Source organism: Coregonus lavaretus (assembly GCF_964263955.1).
Source record: "Coregonus lavaretus genome assembly, chromosome: 25".
Taxonomy (NCBI): Eukaryota; Metazoa; Chordata; class Actinopteri; order Salmoniformes; family Salmonidae; genus Coregonus; species Coregonus lavaretus.
Window position 1 is genome coordinate 46,112,860 of NC_140012.1, and position 22,825 is coordinate 46,135,684.

The 22,825-nt window shown below is 45.7% G+C and overlaps 1 pseudogene across 1 annotated transcript in view; it reads left to right on the forward strand.

Annotated features, from left to right (window-relative positions):
* LOC311100397 (kelch domain-containing protein 3-like) overlaps positions 1 to 22,825 on the forward strand; it is a 388,555-nt pseudogene that overhangs the window by 89,128 nt on the left and 276,602 nt on the right. The window contains exons 4-5 of the transcript XR_014615747.1: positions 9,182 to 9,297; positions 10,206 to 10,277. The product of XR_014615747.1 is annotated as a kelch domain-containing protein 3-like (transcript). The remainder of the gene's footprint in view (positions 1 to 9,181; positions 9,298 to 10,205; positions 10,278 to 22,825) is intronic.

Genomic DNA, 22,825 nt, shown 5'->3' on the forward strand with positions numbered 1-22,825 from the left:
CACCCCGGCCACCACTACGAGCCATCCTCCCCATTCCACTCACCCCACCCCGGCCACCACTACGAGCCGTCCTCCCCATTCCACTCACCCCACCCCGGCCACCACTACGAGCCGTCCTCCCCATTCCACTCACCCCACCCCGGCCACCACTACGAGCCGTCCTCCCCATTCCACTCACCCCACCCCGGCCACCACTACGAGCCGTCCTCCCCATTCCACTCACCCCACCCCGGCCACCACTACGAGCCGTCCTCCCCATTCCACTCACCCCACCCCGGCCACCACTACGAGCCGTCCTCCCCATCCCACTCACCCCACCCCGGCCACCACTACGAGCCGTCCTCCCCTCACCAGCCTTATTTACCATTGGTTCAATTCACCACAGCGATTGTGTTCCCCCTACTCTGTAAGTCGCTTTGGATAAAAGCGTCTGCTAAATGGCATATTATTATTATTATTATTATTATTATTATTACTCTATATAATATATATGTTTATAGATATATGTTGTTTATTTGATGTATTGATGCAGAGCTCATCCGTAAAAGTATTCTTACTGATTTTATTATTTTATTCAGTCTGACCCCTGCTGCTTTCTCTAGCTCCACACCTTCCCCCGCCCGCCCATCTAGAGGTGTGAAGAGGCCAGCCCAGAAGATGACGTGGAGCCACTTCCACCAACAGCACAGCTGGACATGACATGAGGTGGACCTCAGCTGGACATGACTGGAGAGGACAGCCCCTTCATCTAGAGGTGGACCTCAGCTGGACATGACTGGAGAGGACAGCCCCTTCATCTAGAGGTGGACCTCAGCTGGACATGACTGGAGAGGACAGCCCCTTCATCTAGAGGTGGACCTCAGCTGGACATGACTGGAGAGTACAGCCCCTTCATCTAGAGGTGGACCTCAGCTGGACATGACTGGAGAGTACAGCCCCTTCATCTAGAGGTGGACCTCAGCTGGACATGACTGGAGAGGACAGCCCCTTCATCTAGAGGTGGACCTCAGCTGGACATGACTGGAGAGTACAGCCCCTTCATCTAGAGGTGGACCTCAGCTGGACATGACTGGAGAGGACAGCCCCTTCATCTAGAGGTGGACCTCAGCTGGACATGACTGGAGAGGACAGCCCCTTCATCTAGAGGTGGACCTCAGCTGGACATGACTGGAGAGGACAGCCCCTTCATCTAGAGGTGGACCTCAGCTGGACATGACTGGAGAGGACAGCCCCTTCATCTAGAGGTGGACCTCAGCTGGACATGACTGGAGAGGACAGCCCCTTCATCTAGAGGTGGACCTCAGCTGGACATGACTGGAGAGGACAGCCCCTTCATCTAGAGGTGGACCTCAGCTGGACATGACTGGAGAGGACAGCCCCTTCATCTAGAGGTGGACCTCAGCTGGACATGACTGGAGAGGACAGCCCCTTCATCTAGAGGTGGACCTCAGCTGGACATGACTGGAGAGGACAGCCCCTTCATCTAGAGGTGGACCTCAGCTGGACATGACTGGAGAGGACAGCCCCTTCATCTAGAGGTGGACCTCAGCTGGACATGACTGGAGAGGACAGCCCCTTCATCTTCACCCCCTCTACTCCTGCCACCAGTGGTGTTCACCTGCCAAAATACACTAATGCTGACATGAATGTGCCTCAGGGCTAAAAGAGCACAGCAGGGAGGCGTCGTTGTATTTGTGTTTATTATGGATCCCCATTAGTTCCTGCCAAGGCAGCAGCTACTCTTCCTGGGGTTTATTATGGATCCCCATTAGTTCCTGCCAAGGCAGCAGCTACTCTTCCTGGGGTTTATTATGGATCCCCATTAGTTCCTGCCAAGGCAGCAGCTACTCTTCCTGGGGTTTATTATGGATCCCCATTAGTTCCTGCCAAGGCAGCAGCTACTCTTCCTGGGGTTTATTATGGATCCCCATTAGTTCCTGCCAAGGCAGCAGCTACTCTTCCTGGGGTTTATTATGGATCCCCATTAGTTCCTGCCAAGGCAGCAGCTACTCTTCCTGGGGTTTATTATGGATCCCCATTAGTTCCTGCCAAGGCAGCAGCTACTCTTCCTGGGGTTTATTATGGATCCCCATTAGTTCCTGCCAAGGCAGCAGCTACTCTTCCTGGGGTTTATTATGGATCCCCATTAGTTCCTGCCAAGGCAGCAGCTACTCTTCCTGGGGTTTATTATGGATCCCCATTAGTTCCTGCCAAGGCAGCAGCTACTCTTCCTGGGGTTTATTATGGATCCCCATTAGTTCCTGCCAAGGCAGCAGTTACTCTTCCTGGGGTTTATTATGGATCCCCATTAGTTCCTGCCAAGGCAGCAGCTACTCTTCCTGGGGTTTATTATGGATCCCCATTAGTTCCTGCCAAGGCAGCAGCTACTCTTCCTGGGGTTTATTATGGATCCCCATTAGTTCCTGCCAAGGCAGCAGCTACTCTTCCTGGGGTTTATTATGGATCCCCATTAGTTCCTGCCAAGGCAGCAGCTACTCTTCCTGGGGTTTATTATGGATCCCCATTAGTTCCTGCCAAGGCAGCAGCTACTCTTCCTGGGGTTTATTATGGATCCCCATTAGTTCCTGCCAAGGCAGAAGCTACTCTTCCTGGGGTCCAGCAAAATTAAGGCAGTTTATACAATTAAAAAAACATTACAATACATTCACAGATTTCACAACACACTGTGTGCCCTCAGGCCCCTACTCCACTACCACATATCTACAACACAAAATCCATGTGTACGTAGTGCGTGTGTGTGCATGTGTGCATGTGTCTGTGCCTATGTTTGTGTTGCTTCATAGTCCCCGCTGTGCCATAAGGTTTATGAATGAGGGAGCTACATAACATTTAGTATGAAGTCGTTTGGGTCCTGTCTAATTCTTTCTGCAAGCGGTTCAATTGCCATTGCAAATGGTGATTATTTTTTGTCTGCTGATAGCTGCTTCAGGGTTGGTGAGTCTAAGAAGGCTGTGGGATCAATCCAACTGTTGTTTCATTCTGATTTGTATAGATTTTACATTTTTGTCACTTAGCAGACGCTCTTATCTAGAGCGACTACAGTTAGTGAGTGCATACATAATTTTTTTATACTGGCCCCCCGTGGGAAACGAACCCACAACCCTGGCGTTGCAAACGCCATGCTCTACCAACTGAGCTACATCCCTGCCGGCCATTCCCTCCCCTACCCTGGACGACGCTGGGCCAATTGTGCGCCGCCCCATGGGTCTCCCGGTTGCGGCCGGCTACGACAGAGCCTGGATCCGAACCAGGATCTCTAGGGGCCTTAGACCACTGCGCCACTCGGAAGGTGCAGTAATAGATCATGTTGTTGTTTCTAATTAACCATTTTTTATCTTTTAACATTTTAACTGGTTTGGCGTGTATTCGTTTTGTGAGGGATGCGAGATGTTTACCAGTTTTATTTGCCATGAAGTATTATTAATAATAAGTATTATGCTTTATTCAACCTGTAGTTGTTGGCTGTCTATTCCTGTTTATGGACTTTTTCTAAGCTAGTGATTTATTTTTCTTACATTTTAATTTCAAACTCATATTTAACTTTTGCAGAGTATGAGATTATAATTCCCCTAATGTACTCCTTAAAACAGGGGGTCAAACTCATTCCATGGAGGGCCTAGTGTCTGCAGGTTTTTGGTTAAGACCTGGACAACCAGGTGAGGGGAGTTCCTTAATAATTACTGACCTTATTTCATGTACAAGGGAGGAGCTAAAACCTGCAGATATTCAGCCCTCCGTGGAATGAGTTTGACACGTGCCTTAAAAGTATCCCAAATAACATCGGGGTCGGCTTTTCTCTGTCCTTGTCTACATTTGTAATGGTAAAGTTTTTTTTCTATTTGCATATTTAATAAATATCGTGTCTTGACGATGCGCTCTGTTCATTCTCGATATTCTGTCGATAAGTGTATTTTCTGTTGGTGTAATCAAGCATGATACCGGAGAATGATCCCATATCACTATGTCATGGATTAGGACTAGTATTTTGTAGTTGGGAATAGTAATCTCCAGGTGTCCTGGAAATTATTTGTAGAGGTTACATTTTTCAGCCTCTGGAAGCTCCATGAATGGGCCTTTTTTATTGGTACGTCTGACAATCTTATCGAATGCATGATTTAGGTGGCCTGCTATAATAGTAGTTCCTGTCTGGGATCTAATATAGCTTGAATTCTAAACAAAAAAACAACAACATATTTTCCCCTTGGGGGATATACAATGAAATCGATGTGTATTTTTCATCATGTAAGGTACAATTCAACATTAGAAAACTGCCCCACCTCTTTAAGGAATACCTGGGATAGGATAAAGTAATCCTTCTACCCCCCCCCCCTTACCCCAACCCCCCCCCCCAAAAAAATTAAAATGGTAAAGTGGTTAACCCACTGGCTATAAGGTGAATGCACCAATTTGTAAGTCGCTCTGGATAAGAGCGTCTGCTAAATGACGTAAATGTAAATGTAAATGTCTGCCTTCTTGGTCCATGTGCTGGGATATAAGGGGAAAAGGGTGTATTCTTATTTATCAGGATGGCTGCACCTCTGCTGTTACTCCACTAGGTGGCAGCATAAGCCTCTCCCACCCAGCTCCTCTTACAATTTTAAATGTATCATTTTTTAAATGTAACTCTTGCAGGAAAACCACACCTACTGACAATCTCTTTAAGTGTTCGAGAACCATATGCTTTTTCCCCCAACATGAAGCCTGTGCACATTCCTTGTATTTTGTTGGTCTTTACTTGTATAAAATCAAAGTTAACCTTGTCTCTTCCGTCTATCATTGAAGACATGTCATATGAGGGTGGTGGACATTCCATGGAATGGGAGAGTCATAGTATGAATACGTAGTTATTGTATACATTACATATATAGAGCGTGTGGGCTGAGCAGACATTTTAACAGAGAACACAAAAAACATAAAGTAAAGTACTTTTTAGGGCTTTTAAACTCCCCAACTCCTCTCCTAATGTACCAACAGCCTATGGATTATGTCAATGCACATACGTTGGAGAAAGTCTGCCACTTAAATACTGTGGTTAGTTTGTATTACCTTGTAAATTAAATTAAAGTACAGTGGCTGGTGATGGTCTACTTGGGGTCCACCGACATGCCGAAGTGAGAGGAGTGGAGGCACCACACATACTTCAGGGAGAATTTATAAGTGTTTATTATTGTCCTTGAATTGTGCACCAGGCAATCAGGCATATTGTCCTGCGGCAGCACTTTCAATAAGCAGGAACAATAAATAAATGAATGATTAGTAGGAGTCGGAGTTCTCACACAAACAACTATTTTGAATAGTTTACAAATTGGTATTTATAGAAACAACAACAATCAGAAAAAATAGTGTATCATTTAGCCGATAACGTTATTGATAACACTTGAATGAACATTGATTTAGGCTTAAAATGGCCTATTGTCCTCAGGCTATGCCTTTTGCCTATCGAACTGTCAGAATCCTAAATATACAATCTGATCAAATAAATTATTATTTCTAACAAGGACCACCAGCATGTTCCCCTCCAGAGGAGAGAACTCAGCAGGATGACGGACCACCAGCATGTTCCCCTCCAGAGGAGTGAACTCAGCAGGATGACGGACCACCAGCATGTTCCCCTCCAGAGGAGTGAACTCAGCAGGATGACGGACCACCAGCATGTTCCCCTCCAGAGGAGTGAACTCAGCAGGATGACGGAACAGCAGCATGTTCCCCTCCAGAGGAGTGAACTCAGCAGGATGACGGACCACCAGCATGTTCCCCTCCAGAGCAGTGAACTCAGCAGGATGACGGACCACCAGCATGTTCCCCTCCAGAGGAGTGAACTCAGCAGGATGACGGACCACCAGCATGTTCCCCTCCAGAGGAGAGAACTCAGCAGGATGACGGACCACCAGCATGTTCCCCTCCAGAGGAGTGAACTCAGCAGGATGACGGAACAGCAGCATGTTCACCTCCAGAGGAGTGAACTCAGCAGGATGACGGACCACCAGCATGTTCACCTCCAGAGGAGTGAACTCAGCAGGATGACGGACCACCAGCATGTTCCCCTCCAGAGGAGTGAACTCAGCAGGATGACGGACCACCAGCATGTTCCCCTCCAGAGGAGTGAACTCAGCAGGATGACGGAACACCAGCATGTTCACCTCCAGAGGAGTGAACTCAGCAGGATGACGGAACAGCAGCATGTTCCCCTCCAGAGGAGTGAACTCAGCAGGATGACGGACCACCAGCATGTTCCCCTCCAGAGGAGTGAACTCAGCAGGATGACGGAACAGCAGCATATTCCCCTCCAGAGGAGTGAACTCAGCAGGATGACGGACCACCAGCATGTTCCCCTCCAGAGCAGTGAACTCAGCAGGATGACGGACCACCAGCATGTTCCCCTCCAGAGGAGTGAACTCAGCAGGATGACGGACCACCAGCATGTTCACCTCCAGAGGAGTGAACTCAGCAGGATGACGGAACAGCAGCATGTTCCCCTCCAGAGGAGTGAACTCAGCAGGATGACGGAACAGCAGCATGTTCCCCTCCAGAGGAGTGAACTCAGCAGGATGACGGACCACCAGCATGTTCACCTCCAGAGGAGTGAACTCAGCAGGATGACGGACCACCAGCATGTTCACCTCCAGAGGAGTGAACTCAGCAGGATGACCGAGGTTTGTAGTCTGTCCATTCTTTGCCCCGATACCCTTTTTATCATAGGCCAGGGATGAACAACGTTCATGGGGGTGGGACCCACAAAAAATCTGAACTCATAATGAGCGGCCGAAATTGTACACATTTTGCCATGGGACGGAGAGGATTTTTCAATTTTATAACATTTCATGCAATTCTACTCATTTTGACACAGGGTGGAGAGAAATGTTTGCAGTTTTAATATGATATCTGAGTGAAACTGACTAACAAAATCGATGAGGGCCCCCTAGCCACAAAAGAACTCGGTTTTCAACAACGATAAGATGAGATTGTTTGTGGCTTTTGTAACAATTTAAATCAGAAGAATGACATTACAGTCATGGTCAAAGTTTTGAGTATTGGTCTTCACAAAGTTTGCTGCTTCAGTGTTTTTTAAAAATGTTTTTGTCAGATTTACTATGGTATACTGAAGTATAATTATAAGCATTCCATAAGTGTCAAAGGCTTTTATTGACAATTACATTAAGTTTATGCAAAGAGTCAATATTTGCAGTGTTGACCCTTCTTTTTCAAGACCTCTGCAATCCGCCCTGGCATGCTGTCAATTAACTTCTGGGCCACATCCTGACTGATGGCAGCCCATTCTAAGTTTGTCAGAATTTGTGGGTTTTTGTTTGTCCACCCGCCTCTTGAGGATTGACCACAAGTTCTCAATGGGATTAAGGTCTGGGGAGTTTCCTGGCCATGGACCCAACATTTTGATGTTTTGTTCCCCAAGCCACTTAGTTATCACTTTTGCCTTATGGCAAGGTGCTCCATCATGCTGGAAAAGGCATTGTTCGTCACCAAACTGTTCTTGGATGGTTGGGAGAAGTTGCTCTCTGAGGATGTGTTGGTACCATTCTTTATTCATGGCTGTGTTCTTAGGCAAAATTTTGAGTGAGCCCACTCCCTTGGCTGAGAAGCAACCCCACACATGAATGGTCTCAGCATGCTTTACTGTTGGCATGACACAGGACTGATGGTAGCGCTCACCTTGTCTTCTCCGGACAAGGTGTTTTCCAGATGCCCCAAACAATCGGAAAGGGGATTCATCAGAGAAAATGACTTTACCCCAGTCCTCAGCAGTCCAATCCCTGTACCTTTTGCAGAATATCAGTCTGTCCCTGATGTTTTTCCTGGAGAGAAGTGGCTTCCTCGCTGCCCTTCTTGACACCAGGCCATCCTCCAAAAGTCTTCGCCTCACTGTGCGTGCAGATGCACTCACACCTGCCTACTGCCATTCCTGAGCAAGCTCTGCACTGGTGGTGCCCCGATCCTGCAGCTGAATCAACTTTAGGAGACGGTCCTGGCACTTGCTGGACTTTCTTGGGCGCCCTGAAGCCTTCTTCACAACAATTGAACGTCTCTCCTTGAAGTTCTTGATGATCCGATAAATGGTTGATTTAGGTGCAATCTTACTAGCAGCAATATCCTTGCCTGTGAAGCCCTTTTTGTGCAAAACAATGATGACGGCACGTGTTTCCTTGCAGGTAACCATGGTTAACAGAGGAAGAACAATGATTTCAAGCACCACCCTCCTTTTAAAGCTTCCAGTCTGTTATTCTAACTGAATCAGCATGACAGCGTGATCTCCAGCCTTGTCCTCGTCAACACTCTCACCTGTGTTAACGAGAGAATCCCTGACATGATGTCAGCTGGTCCTTTTGTGGCAGGGCTGAAATGCAGTGGAAATGTTTTTTGGGGATTACGTTTTTGGGGACTTTGCAATTAATTGCAATTTCATCTGATCACTCTTCATAACATTCTGGAGTATATGCAAATTGGCATCATAAAAACTGAGGCAGTAGACTTTGTGAAAATAATAATAATATTTGTAATAATAATAATGATAGTATTTGTGTTATTCTCAACTTTTGACCACGACTGTATGCACCAAATCACAGTTCTGGTATAACCAATGTGTCCTCTATATTGACCCCTCCCTGCGCAACACGCCCTCTCCCTAACCCTCCCTCTCCCTAACCCTCCCTCTCCCTAACCCTCCCTCTCCCTAACCCTCCCCCCTGAAGAGTTGTTTTAATGATACAATTGTATTTCAACGATGTTTGGACAGGAGGACGATCTGTAATTCCCCAACCCTAGTACACTTCAGAGTGCTCTATGCCTTTGATATCAGCAAGTTCACCAATGTGCTCTATGTTTGCGTCTTAAATGGCAAACTGTTCCCTATCTAGTACACTACGTTTGTTTCGGAAGTGAAGATGCATTTTATGCAGAATAATGCAGTCTAGTTTCCAGTGGAGCTTGCTCCAACATCTGTCTGTCTGTCTCTCTCTCTCTCTCTCTCTCTCTCTCTCTCTCTCTCTCTCTCTCTCTCTCTCTCTCTCTCTCTCTCTCTCTCTCTCTCTCTCTCTCTCTCTCTCTCTCTCTCTCTTCTTCTCTGTCTCTGTCTCTGTCTCTCTTTCTTCTCTGTCTCTGTGATGTGTATCTCTGTGTGAGGTTAACATGTCTGTTTGAACTTTAGACAACCACCAGTGGTTCACCCCTAAGATTTCTGGGACAGTTCCGGGGGCGAGGGACGGCCACTCAGCCTGCATCCTGGGGAAGGCCATGTACATCTTTGGAGGGTACGAGCAGCTGGTGAGTCCTGAGCTCTAACCCTGACCCCTGTGTCCTGGGGAAGTCCTGACCCCTGTGTCCTGGGGAAGTCCTGACCCCTGTGTCCTGGGGAAGTCCTGACCCCTGTGTCCTGGGGAAGGCCTGACCCCTAACCCTGACCCCTGTGTCCTGGGGAAGTCCTGACCCCTGTGTCCTGGGGAAGTCCTGACCCCTGTGTCCTGGGGAAGTCCTGACCTCTAACCCTGACCCCTGTGTGCTGGGGAAGGCCTGACCCCTAACCCTGACCCCTGTGTGCTGGGGAAGGCCTGACCCCTAACCCTGACCCCTGTGTCCTGGGGAAGGCCATGTACATCTTTGGAGGGTACGAGCAGCTGGTATTAGTGCTGAGCAATTAACCAACATTTAGGTTATTTTTCATTTTTTTAAACAACTAATTGACTGACATCAGTTCAATTATTTGAATTCCATTATTTACGTTGAAGAACTACTAAAATAGTGATTTCGTCAGACAGCATAGGCAGCTGCTCTATAGAGATGAGATGATGACTTGGAATGAAATAATAAAGTCATCAAATAAAACAAATATTTTATTAATGTCAATAAATAATGGTTAATAAGTGATAAGCAGTAATGGGCAGTCACTACCATCATGGGACTTAATTAATAGTTGTATTATGTGTTACACCATCCAACCCACATAGTGCATTTAATGTCAATTATTTATTTGTTTACCGAAAACATCATTATTTTCTTATAATCGAACCGAAACTGAACCGACCTCAAATCAGTAATCACTCAACACTAGCTAGTAAGATTACTAACTGAATCATAGATGTATTCTCTCTGCACAGTATGGCAGTGAACGAGCTACCAACCTCCTCTGGATGATGTTACCATGACATTCTCCAGTCCTCTGTTCTCTGTTCCAGGCTGACTGCTTCTCCAATGACATCCACAAGCTGGACACCACAACCATGGCCTGGTCACTAGTCAACGCAAGGGTCAGTTACCTTTCAGTTTGAGTCATTTATTAGATGCTCTTATCCAGAACGACTTACAGTGGTGAGTGCATACATTTTTGTACTGGTCCCCCGTGGGAATTGAACCCACAACCCTGGCGTTTCAAGTGCCATGCTCTACCAACTGAGCTACACGGGACCCTCTGTCTCCTAACCTCTAACCCCAACCCACCGCTATGGCCTGCTTGCTAATCAATACAAGAGTGAGTAGAGAGGCCTCCATTTTAATAGGAGACCCCCATGTTATACGTGGCTTACTCTGCACAACACCATACACACACGGCTCAGAGATGATCCATCATATTTTCTTTTGCTACATCCAAGAGTGTCAGATTTCACTTCCTTGGCATTACTAGTTCAGTCCAGTGCAGTGGTCTTATTGAGCAGACATAACAGAGACTTGGAGACAGCCAAGCACTAAAAACCTGGGAGAGAAGAGGATTATACACAGTACAAAACGTTAGGAACACCTTCCTAATATTGAGTTGCACCCCTTTAGCCCTCAGAACAGCCTCAATTCGTCGGAGCATGGACTCCACAAGGTGTCGAAAGCGTTCCACAGGGATGCTTAGTTTTCACCCTCCTACCCTGTAGTGTTTTAGTTTTCACCCTCCTACCCTGTAGTGTTTTAGTTTTCACCCTGACCCTACCCTGTAGTGTTTTAGTTTTCACCCTGACCCTACCCTGTAGTGTTTTAGTTTTCACCCTGATCCTACCCTGTAGTGTTTTAGTTTTCACCCTCCTACCCTGTAGTGTTTTAGTTTTCACCCTCCTACCCTGTAGTGTTTTAGTTTTCACCCTGACCCTACCCTGTAGTGTTTTAGTTTTCACCCTCCTACCCTGTAGTGTTTTAGTTTTCACCCTCCTACCCTGTAGTGTTTTAGTTTTCACCCTGACCCTACCCTGTAGTGTTTTAGTTTTCACCCTCCTACCCTGTAGTGTTTTAGTTTTCACCCTGACCCTACCCTGTAGTGTTTTAGTTTTCACCCTCCTACCCTGTAGTGTTTTAGTTTTCACCCTCCTACCCTGTAGTGTTTTAGTTTTCACCCTGACCCTACCCTGTAGTGTTTTAGTTTTCACCCTGACCCTACCCTGTAGTGTTTTAGTTTTCACCCTGACCCTACCCTGTAGTGTTTTAGTTTTCACCCTGACCCTACCCTGTAGTGTTTTAGTTTTCACCCTGACCCTACCCTGTAGTGTTTTAGTTTTCACCCTGACCCTACCCTGTAGTGTTTTAGTTTTCACCCTGACCCTACCCTGTAGTGTTTTAGTTTTCACCCTGACCCTACCCTGTAGTGTTTTAGTTTTCACCCTGACCCTACCCTGTAGTGTTTTAGTTTTCACCCTGACCCTACCCTGTAGTGTTTTAGTTTTCACCCTGACCCTACCCTGTAGTGTTTTAGTTTTCACCCTGACCCTACCCTGTAGTGTTTTAGTTTTCACCCTGACCCTACCCTGTAGTGTTTTAGTTTTCACCCTGACCCTACCCTGTAGTGTTTTAGTTTTCACCCTGACCCTACCCTGTAGTGTTTTAGTTTTCACCCTGACCCTACCCTGTAGTGTTTTAGTTTTCACCCTGCCCTACCCTGTAGTGTTTTAGTTTTCACCCTGACCCTACCCTGTAGTGTTTTAGTTTTCACCCTGACCCTACCCTGTAGTGTTTTAGTTTTCACCCTGACCTACCCTGTAGTGTTTTAGTTTTCACCCTGACCCTACCCTGTAGTGTTTTAGTTTTCACCCTGACCCTACCCTGTAGTGTTTTAGTTTTCACCCTGACCCTACCCTGTAGTGTTTTAGTTTTCACCCTGACCCTACCCTGTAGTGTTTTAGTTTTCACCCTGACCCTACCCTGTAGTGTTTTAGTTTTCACCCTGACCCTACCCTGTAGTGTTTTAGTTTTCACCCTGACCCTACCCTGTAGTGTTTTAGTTTTCACCCTGACCCTACCCTGTAGTGTTTTAGTTTTCACCCTGACCCTACCCTGTAGTGTTTTAGTTTTCACCCTGACCCTACCCTGTAGTGTTTTAGTTTTCACCCTCCTACCCTGTAGTGTTTTAGTTTTCACCCTGACCCTACCCTGTAGTGTTTTAGTTTTCACCCTGACCCTACCCTGTAGTGTTTTAGTTTTCACCCTGACCCTACCCTGTAGTGTTTTAGTTTTCACCCTGACCCTACCCTGTAGTGTTTTAGTTTTCACCCTGACCCTACCCTGTAGTGTTTTAGTTTTCACCCTGGCCCTACCCTGTAGTGTTTTAGTTTTCACCCTGACCCTACCCTGTAGGATTTTAGTTTTCACCCTGACCCTACCCTGTAGTGTTTTAGTTTTCACCCTCCTACCCTGTAGTGTTTTAGTTTTCACCCTGACCCTACCCTGTAGTGTTTTAGTTTTCACCCTGACCCTACCCTGGAGTGTTTTAGTTTTCACCCTCCTACCCTGTAGTGTTTTAGTTTTCACCCTGACCCTACCCTGTAGTGTTTTAGTTTTCACCCTAACCCTACCCCGTAGTGTTTTAGTTTTCACCCTCCTACCCTGTAGTGTTATAGTTTTCACCCTGACCCTACCCTGTAGTGTTTTAATTTTCACCCTCCTACCCTGTAGTGTTTTAGTTTTCACCCTGACCCTACCCTGTAGTGTTTTAGTTTTCACCCTCCTACCCTGTAGTGTTTTAGTTTTCAACCTCCTACCCTGTAGTGTTTTAGTTTTCACCCTGACCCTACCCTGTAGTGTTTTAGTTTTCACCCTGACCCTACCCTGTAGTGTTTTAGTTTTCACCCTGACCCTACCCTGTAGTGTTTTAGTTTTCACCCTCCTACCCTGTAGTGTTTTAGTTTTCACCCTCCTACCCTGTAGTGTTTTAGTTTTCACCCTGGCCCTACCCTGTAGTGTTTTAGTTTTCACCCTGACCCTACCCTGTAGTGTTTTAGTTTTCACCCTGGCCCTACCCTGTAGTGTTTTAGTTTTCACCCTGACCCTACCCTGTAGTGTTTTAGTTTTCACCCTGACCCTACCCTGTAGTGTTTTAGTTTTCACCCTCCTACCCTGTAGTGTTTTAGTTTTCACCCTGACCCTACCCTGTAGTGTTTTAGTTTTCACCCTGACCCTACCCTGTAGTGTTTTAGTTTTCACCCTCCTACCCTGTAGTGTTTTAGTTTTCACCCTGACCCTACCCTGTAGTGTTTTAGTTTTCACCCTGACCCTACCCCGTAGTGTTTTAGTTTTCACCCTCCTACCCTGTAGTGTTATAGTTTTCACCCTGACCCTACCCTGTAGTGTTTTAGTTTTCACCCTCCTACCCTGTAGTGTTTTAGTTTTCACCCTGACCCTACCCTGTAGTGTTTTAGTTTTCACCTTCCTACCCTGTAGTGTTTTAGTTTTCACCCCGACCCTACCCTGTAGTGTTTTAGTTTTCACCCTGACCCTACCCTGTAGTGTTTTAGTTTTCACCCTGACCCTACCCTGTAGTGTTTTAGTTTTCACCCTCCTACCCTGTAGTGTTTTAGTTTTCACCCTCTTACCCTGTAGTGTTTTAGTTTTCACCCTGACCCTACCCTGTAGTGTTTTAGTTTTCACCCTCCTACCCTGTAGTGTTTTAGTTTTCACCCTGACCCTACCCTGTAGTGTTTTAGTTTTCACCCTGACCCTACCCTGTAGTGTTTTAGTTTTCACCCTCCTACCCTGTAGTGTTTTAGTTTTCACCCTGACCCTACCCTGTAGTGTTTTAGTTTTCACCCTGACCCTACCCTGTAGTGTTTTAGTTTTCACCTTGACCCTACCCTGTAGTGTTTTAGTTTTCACCCTGACCCTACCCTGTAGTGTTTTAGTTTTCACCCTCCTACCCTGTAGTGTTTTAGTTTTCACCCTCCTACCCTGTAGTGTTTTAGTTTTCACCCTGACCCTACCCTGTAGTGTTTTAGTTTTCACCCTCCTACCCTGTAGTGTTTTAGTTTTCACCCTGACCCTACCCTGTAGTGTTTTAGTTTTCACCCTGACCCTACCCTGTAGTGTTTTAGTTTTCACCCTGACCCTACCCTGTAGTGTTTTAGTTTTCACCCTGCCCCTACCCTGTAGTGTTTTAGTTTTCACCCTCCTACCCTCTAGTGTTTTAGTTTTCACCCTCCTACCCTGTAGTGTTTTAGTTTTCACCCTGACCCTACCCTGTAGTGTTTTAGTTTTCACCCTGACCCTACCCTGTAGTGTTTTAGTTTTCACCCTGACCCTACCCTGTAGTGTTTTAGTTTTCACCCTGACCCTACCCTGTAGTGTTTTAGTTTTCACCCTGACCCTACCCTGTAGTGTTTTAGTTTTCACCCTGACCCTACCCTGTAGTGTTTTAGTTTTCACCCTGACCCTACCCTGTAGTGTTTTAGTTTTCACCCTGACCCTACCCTGTAGTGTTTTAGTTTTCACCCTGGCCCTACCCTGTAGTGTTTTAGTTTTCACCCTGACCCTACCCTGTAGTGTTTTAGTTTTCACCCTGACCCTACCCTGTAGTGTTTTAGTTTTCACCCTGACCCTACCCTGTAGTGTTTTAGTTTTCACCCTCCTACCCTGTAGTGTTTTAGTTTTCACCCTCCTACCCTGTAGTGTTTTAGTTTTCACCCTGACCCTACCCTGTAGTGTTTTAGTTTTCACCCTGACCCTACCCTGTAGTGTTTTAGTTTTCACCCTCCTACCCTGTAGTGTTTTAGTTTTCACCCTCCTACCCTGTAGTGTTTTAGTTTTCACCCTGGCCCTACCCTGTAGTGTTTTAGTTTTCACCCTGGCCCTACCCTGTAGTGTTTTAGTTTTCACCCTGACCCTACCCTGTAGTGTTTTAGTTTTCACCCTGACCCTACCCTGTAGTGTTTTAGTTTTCACCCTGACCCTACCCTGTAGTGTTTTAGTTTTCACCCTGACCCTACCCTGTAGTGTTTTAGTTTTCACCCTGACCCTACCCTGTAGTGTTTTAGTTTTCACCCTGACCCTACCCTGTAGTGTTTTAGTTTTCACCCTCCTACCCTGTAGTGTTTTAGTTTTCACCCTGGCCCTACCCTGTAGTGTTTTAGTTTTCACCCTGGCCCTACCCTGTAGTGTTTTAGTTTTCACCCTGACCCTACCCTGTAGTGTTTTAGTTTTCACCCTGACCCTACCCTGTAGTGTTTTAGTTTTCACCCTGACCCTACCCTGTAGTGTTTTAGTTTTCACCCTGACCCTACCCTGTAGTGTTTTAGTTTTCACCCTCCTACCCTGTAGTGTTTTAGTTTTCACCCTCCTACCCTGTAGTGTTTTAGTTTTCACCCTCCTACCCTGTAGTGTTTTAGTTTTCACCCTGACCCTACCCTGTAGTGTTTTAGTTTTCACCCTGACCCTACCCTGTAGTGTTTTAGTTTTCACCCTCCTACCCTGTAGTGTTTTAGTTTTCACCCTGACCCTACCCTGTAGTGTTTTAGTTTTCACCCTCCTACCCTGTAGTGTTTTAGTTTTCACCCTCCTACCCTGTAGTGTTTTAGTTTTCACCCTCCTACCCTGTAGTGTTTTAGTTTTCACCCTGACCCTACCCTGTAGTGTTTTAGTTTTCACCCTCCTACCCTGTAGTGTTTTAGTTTTCACCCTGACCCTACCCTGTAGTGTTTTAGTTTTCACCCTGACCCTACCCTGTAGTGTTTTAGTTTTCACCCTCCTACCCTGTAGTGTTTTAGTTTTCACCCTGACCCTACCCTGTAGTGTTTTAGTTTTCACCCTGACCCTACCCTGTAGTGTTTTAGTTTTCACCCTGACCCTACCCTGTAGTGTTTTAGTTTTCACCCTGACCCTACCCTGTAGTGTTTTAGTTTTCACCCTGACCCTACCCTGTAGTGTTTTAGTTTTCACCCTGACCCTACCCTGTAGTGTTTTAGTTTTCACCCTGACCCTACCCTGTAGTGTTTTAGTTTTCACCCTGACCCTACCCTGTAGTGTTTTAGTTTTCACCCTGACCCTACCCTGTAGTGTTTTAGTTTTCACCCTGACCCTACCCTGTAGTGTTTTAGTTTTCACCCTCCTACCCTGTAGTGTTTTAGTTTTCACCCTGACCCTACCCTGTAGTGTTTTAGTTTTCACCCTGACCCTACCCTGTAGTGTTTTAGTTTTCACCCTGACCCTACCCTGTAGTGTTTTAGTTTTCACCCTGACCCTACCCTGTAGTGTTTTAGTCTTCACCCTGACCCTACCCTGTAGTGTTTTAGTTTTCACCCTGACCCTACCCTGTAGTGTTTTAGTTTTCACCCTGACCCTACCCTGTAGTGTTTTAGTTTTCACCCTGACCCTACCCTGTAGTGTTTTAGTTTTCACCCTCCTACCCTGTAGTGTTTTAGTTTTCACCCTCCTACCCTGTAGTGTTTTAGTTTTCACCCTGACCCTACCCTGTAGTGTTTTAGTTTTCACCCTCCTACCCTGTAGTGTTTTAGTTTTCACCCTCCTACCCTGTAGTGTTTTAGTTTTCACCCTGACCCTACCCTGTAGTGTTTTAGTTTTCACCCTCCTACCCTGTAGTGTTTTAGTTTTCACCCTGACCCTACCCTGTAGTGTTTTAGTTTTCACCCTCCTACCCTGTAGTGTTTTAGTTTTCACCCTGACCCTACCCTGTAGTGTTTTAGTTTTCACCCTGACCCTACCCTGTAGTGTTTTAGTTTTCACCCTCCTACCCTGTAGTGTTTTAGTTTTCACCCTGACCCTACCCTGTAGTGTTTTAGTTTTCACCCTCCTACCCTGTAGTGTTTTAGTTTTCACCCTCCTACCCTGTAGTGTTTTAGTTTTCACCCTGACCCTACCCTGTAGTGTTTTAGTTTTCACCCTCCTACCCTGTAGTGTTTTAGTTTTCACCCTCCTACCCTGTAGTGTTTTAGTTTTCACCCTGACCCTACCCTGTAGTGTTTTAGTTTTCACCCTGACCCTACCCTGTAGTGTTTTAGTTTTCACCCTGACCCTACCCTGTAGTGTTTTAGTTTTCACCCTGACCCTACCCTGTAGTGTTTTAGTTTTCACCCTGACCCTACCCTGTAGTGTTTTAGTTTTCACCCTGACCCTACCCTGTAGTGTTTTAGTTTTCACCCTGACCCTACCCTGTAGTGTTTTAGTTTTCAACCTGACCCTACCCTGTAGTGTTTTAGTTTTCACCCTGACCCTACCCTGTAGTGTTTTAGTTTTCACCCTGACCCTACCCTGTAGTGTTTTAGTTTTCAACCTGACCCTACCCTGTAGTGTTATAGTTTTCACCCTTCTCAGGTGTGCATGCTCAGCCCCCTCCTGTACTCCCTGTTCACCCACGACTGCGTGGCCAAGCACGACTCCAACACCATCATTTGTATTGTATTTGCCAAGGCAGCAGCTACTCTTCCTGGGGTTTATTATGGATCCCCATTAGTTCCTGCCAAGACAGCAGCTACTCTTCCTGGGGTTTATTATGGATCCCCATTAGTTCCTGCCAAGGCAGCAGCTACTCTTCCTGGGGTTTATTATGGATCCCCATTAGTTCCTGCCAAGACAGCAGCTACTCTTCCTGGGGTTTATTATGGATCCCCATTAGTTCCTGCCAAGGCAGCAGCTACTCTTCCTGGGGTTTATTATGGATCCCCATTAGTTCCTGCCAAGGCAGCAGCTACTCTTCCTGGGGTTTATTATGGATCCCCATTAGTTCCTGCCAAGGCAGCAGCTACTCTTCCTGGGGTTTATTATGGATCCCCTATAGTTCCTGCCAAGGCAGCAGCTACTCTTCCTGGGGTTTATTAAGGATCCCCATTAGTTCCTGCTAAGGCAGCAGCTACTCTTCCTGGGGTCAAAACATATTAAAGCACTTACATTACATATAAAACAAAATATAAAACAGTACATCATATAACATTATTACACCACTACATATCTACAATACAAAATGTTTAATACCACCATACAACAATATCACAATGTGTGCGCATGCATGTGTCTATACCCTTGTGTGTGTCTCTTCACAGTCCCCGTTGTTCCATAAGGTGTATTTTACCTGTTTTTTAAATCTGATTCTACTATTTGTATCAGTTACTTGATGTGGAATAGAGTTCCATGTAGTCATGGCTCTATGTAGTACTGTGCGCCTCCCATAGTCTGTTCTGGACTTGGGGACTGTGAAGAGACCTCTGCCGGCATGTCTTGTGGGGTATGCATGGGTGTCTGAGCTGTGTGCTAGTATTTTAAACAGACAGCTCGGTACATTCAGCTTGTCAACACCTCTTACAAGTAGTGATGAAGTCAATCTCTCCTCCACTCTGAGCCAGGAGAGACTGACATGCATGTCATTAATGTTAGCTCTCCGTGTACTTTTAAGGGCCAGCCGTGCTGCCCTGTTCTGAGCCAACTGCAATTTTCCCAAGTCCCTCTTTGTGGCACCTGACCACACTACTGAACAGTAGTCTAGGTGCAACAAAACTAGGGCCTGTAGGACCTGCCTTGTTGATAGTGCTGTTAAGAAGGTAGAGCAGCGCTTTATTATGGACAGACTTCTCCCCATCTTAGCTACTGTTGTATCGATATGCTTTGACCATGACAGTTTACAATCCAGGGTTACTCCAAGCAGTTCAGTCACCTCAACTTGCTCAATTTCCACATTATTCATTACGAGATTTAGTTGAGGTTTAGGGTTTAGTGAATGATTTGTCCCAAATACAATGCTTTTAGTTTTGTAAATATTTAGGACTAACTTATTCCTTGCTACCCATTCTGAAACTAACTGCAGCTCTTTGTTAAGTGTTGCAGTCATTTCAGTTGCTGTGGTAGCTGATGTGTATAGTGTTGAGTCATCCGCATACATAGACACTCTGGCTTTACTCAAAGCCAGTGGCATGTCGTTAGTAAAGATGGAAAAAAGCAAGGTGCCTAGACAGCTGCCCTGGGGAATGCCTGATTCTACCTGGATTATGTTTGAGAGGCTTCCATTAAAGAACACCCTCTGTGTTCTGTTAGACAAGTAACTCTTCATCCACATTATAGCAGGGGGTGTAAAGCCATAACACAAACGTTTTTCCAGCAGCAGACTATGATCGATAATGTCAAAAGCTGCACTAAAATCTAACAAAACAGCCCCCACAGTCATTTTATCATCATTTTCTCTCAGCCAATCATCAGTCATTTGTGTAAGTGCTGTGCTCGTTGAGTGTCCTTCCATATAAGTGTGCTGAAAGTCTGTTGTCAGTTTGTTTACTGTGAAATAGCATTGTATCTAGTCAAAAACGTTTTTTTTACCAGAAGTTTACTAAGGGTTGGTAACAGGCTAATTGGTCGGCTATTTGAGCCAGTAAAGGGGGCTTTACTATTCTTGGGTAGTGGAATGACTTTAGCTTCCCTCCAGGCCTGAGGGCACACACTAGTAGGCTTAAATTGTAGATATGGCAAATGGGAGTGGCAATATCGTCCGCTATTATCCTCAGTAATTTTCCACCAAGATTGTCAGACCCCGGTGGCTTGTCATTGTTGATAGACAACAATAATTGTTTCACCTCTTCCACACTGACTTTAAGGAATTCAAAAGTACAATTCTTGTCTTTCATAATTTGGTCAGATATACTTGGATGTGTGTTGTCAGCGTTTGTTGCTGGTATGTCATGCCTAAGTTTGCTTATCTTGCCAATTAAAAAGGCATTAAAGTAGTTGGCAACATCAGTGGGTTTTGTGATGAATGAGCCATCTGATTCAATGAATGATGGAGCTGAGTTTGCCTTATTGCCCAACATTTCATTTAAGGTGCTCCAAAGCTTTTTACTATCATTCTTTATACACTGCTCAAAAAAATTAAGGGAACACTAAAATAAAACATCCTAGATCTGAATGAATGAAATAATCTTATTAAATACTTTTTTCTTTACATAGTTGAATGTGCTGACAACAAAATCACACAAAAATTATCAATGGAAATCAAATGTATCAACCCATGGAGGTCTGGAATTAATCAAAATTAAAGTGGAAAACCACACTACAGGCTGATCCAACTTTGATGTAATGTCCTTAAAACAAGTCAAAATGAGGCTCAGTAGTGTGTGTGGCCTCCAAGTGCCTGTATGACCTCCCTACAACGCCTGGGCATGCTCCTGATGAGGTGGCGGATGGTCTCCTGAGGGATCTCCTCCCAGACCTGGACTAAAGCATCTGCCAACTCCTGGACAGTCTGTGGTGCAACGTGGCGTTGGTGGATGGAGCGAGACATGATGTCCCAGATGTGCTCAATTGGATTCAGGTCTGGGGAACGGGCGGGCCAGTCCATAGCATCAATGCCTTCCTCTTGCAGGAACTGCTGACACACTCCTGCCACATGAGGTCTAGCATTGTCTTGCATTAGGAGGAACCCAGGGCCAACCACACCAGCATATGGTCTCACAAGGGGTCTGAGGATCTCATCTCGGTACCTAATGGCAGTCAGGCTACCTCTGGCGAGCACATGGAGGGCTGTGCGGCCCCCCAAAGAAATGCCACCCCACACCATGACTGACCCACCGCCAAACCGGTCATGCTGGAGGATGTTGCAGGCAGCAGAACGTTCTCCACGGCGTCTCCAGGCTCTGTCACATGTGCTCAGTGTGAACCTGCTTTCATCTGTGAAGAGCACAGGGCGCCAGTGGCGAATTTGCCAATCTTGGTGTTCTCTGGCAAATGCCAAACGTCCTGCACAGTGTTGGGCTGTAAGCACAACCCCCACCTGTGGACGTCGGGCCCTCATACCACCCTCATGGAGTCTGTTTCTGACCGTTTGAGCAGACACATGCACATTTGTGGCCTGCTGGAGGTCATTTTGCAGGGCTCTGGCAGTGCTCCTCCTGCTCCTCCTTGCACAAAGGCGGAGGTAGCGGTCCTGCTGCTGGGTTGTTGCCCTCCTACGGCCTCCTCCACGTCTCCTGATGTACTGGCGTGCCTCCTGGTAGCGCCTCCATGCTCTGGACACTACGCTGACAGACACAGCAAACCTTCTTGCCACAGCTCGCATTGATGTGCCATCTTGGATGAGCTGCACTACCTGAGCCACTTGTGTGGGTTGTAGACTCCGTCTCATGCTACCACTAGAGTGAAAGCACCGCCAGCATTCAAAAGTGACCAAAACATCAGCCAGGAAGCATAGGAACTGAGAAGTGGTCTGTGGTCACCACCTGCAAAACCAGTCCTTTATTGGGGGTGTCTTGCTAATTGCCTATAATTTCCACCTGTTGTCTATCCTATTTGCACAACAGCATGTGAAATTTATTGTCAATCAGTGTTGCTTCCTAAGTGGACAGTTTGATTTCACAGAAGTGTGATTGGCTTGGAGTTACATTGTGTTGTTTAAGTGTTCCCTTTATTTTTTTGAGCAGTGTATCATTTGTTTTTGTTTCATAGTATAGTTTCTTCTTCAGTTTAGTCACATGATTTCTCAATTTGCAGTACGTTTGCCAATCCGTTGTGCAGCCAGACTTATTTGCCATACCTTTTGCCTCATCCCTCTCAACCATACCATTTTTCAATTCCTCATCAATCCACAGGGATTTAACAGTTTTTACAGTCATTTTCTTAATGGGTGCATGCTTATTACTAACTGGAATAAGAAATTTCATAAATGTGTCAAGTGCATTGTCTGGTTGCTCCTCATTACACACCACAGACCAACAATTATTATTCACATCAACAACATAGGAATCACTACAAAACTTATTGTATGACCTCTTATACACAATATTAGGCCCAGCCTTTGGAACTTTGGTTTTCCTAGATATGGCTACTATATTGTGATCACTACATCTGATGGATCTGGATACTGCTTTCAAACAAATTTCTGCAGCATTAGTAAAGATATGATCAATACATGTTGATGATTTCATTCCTGTGCTGTTTGTAACTACCCTGGTAGGTTGACTGATATCCTGAACCAGGTTGCAGGCACTAGTTACAGTTTGACTTTTTTTCTAAAGTGGGCAGCCTGATGAAAGCCAGTAAATATTTAAATCACCCAGAAAATATACTTCTCTGTTGATATCACATAATTGACATTATCAAGCATTTCACACATGTTATCCAGATACTGACTGTTAGCACTTGGTGGTCTATAGCAGCTTCCCACCAGAATGGGCTTTAGGTGAGGCAGATGAACCTGTATTACTTCAACAGTATTTAACAAGAGATATTCTCTAAGCTTTACAGGAATGTGGTTCTGAATATAGACCGCAACACCGCCCCCATTGGCATTTCAGTCCTTTCGGTAGATGTTATAACCATGTATTGCTACCACAGTATCATCAAAGGTATTATCTAAGTGAGTTTCAGAGATAGATATGAATGTCATCTGTTACTAGCAGATTGTCTTTAATGCTTTACTGGGAAGCGTATCAGAAGTAGACTTGCTCATGTTATTTATATTGGATCTGATAGTGCAGGGTGAGCTGCACACAGTGGACTTCCTACTAGGGCACACCGCCTCAGTGCTAACAGTATAACTCTGGTTCATAGGCTCATGATTACTGCATACAATAGCTGTAGGATCAACAGAGGTATTCAGGGCAATTAGGGGGACATAAATTAAGTT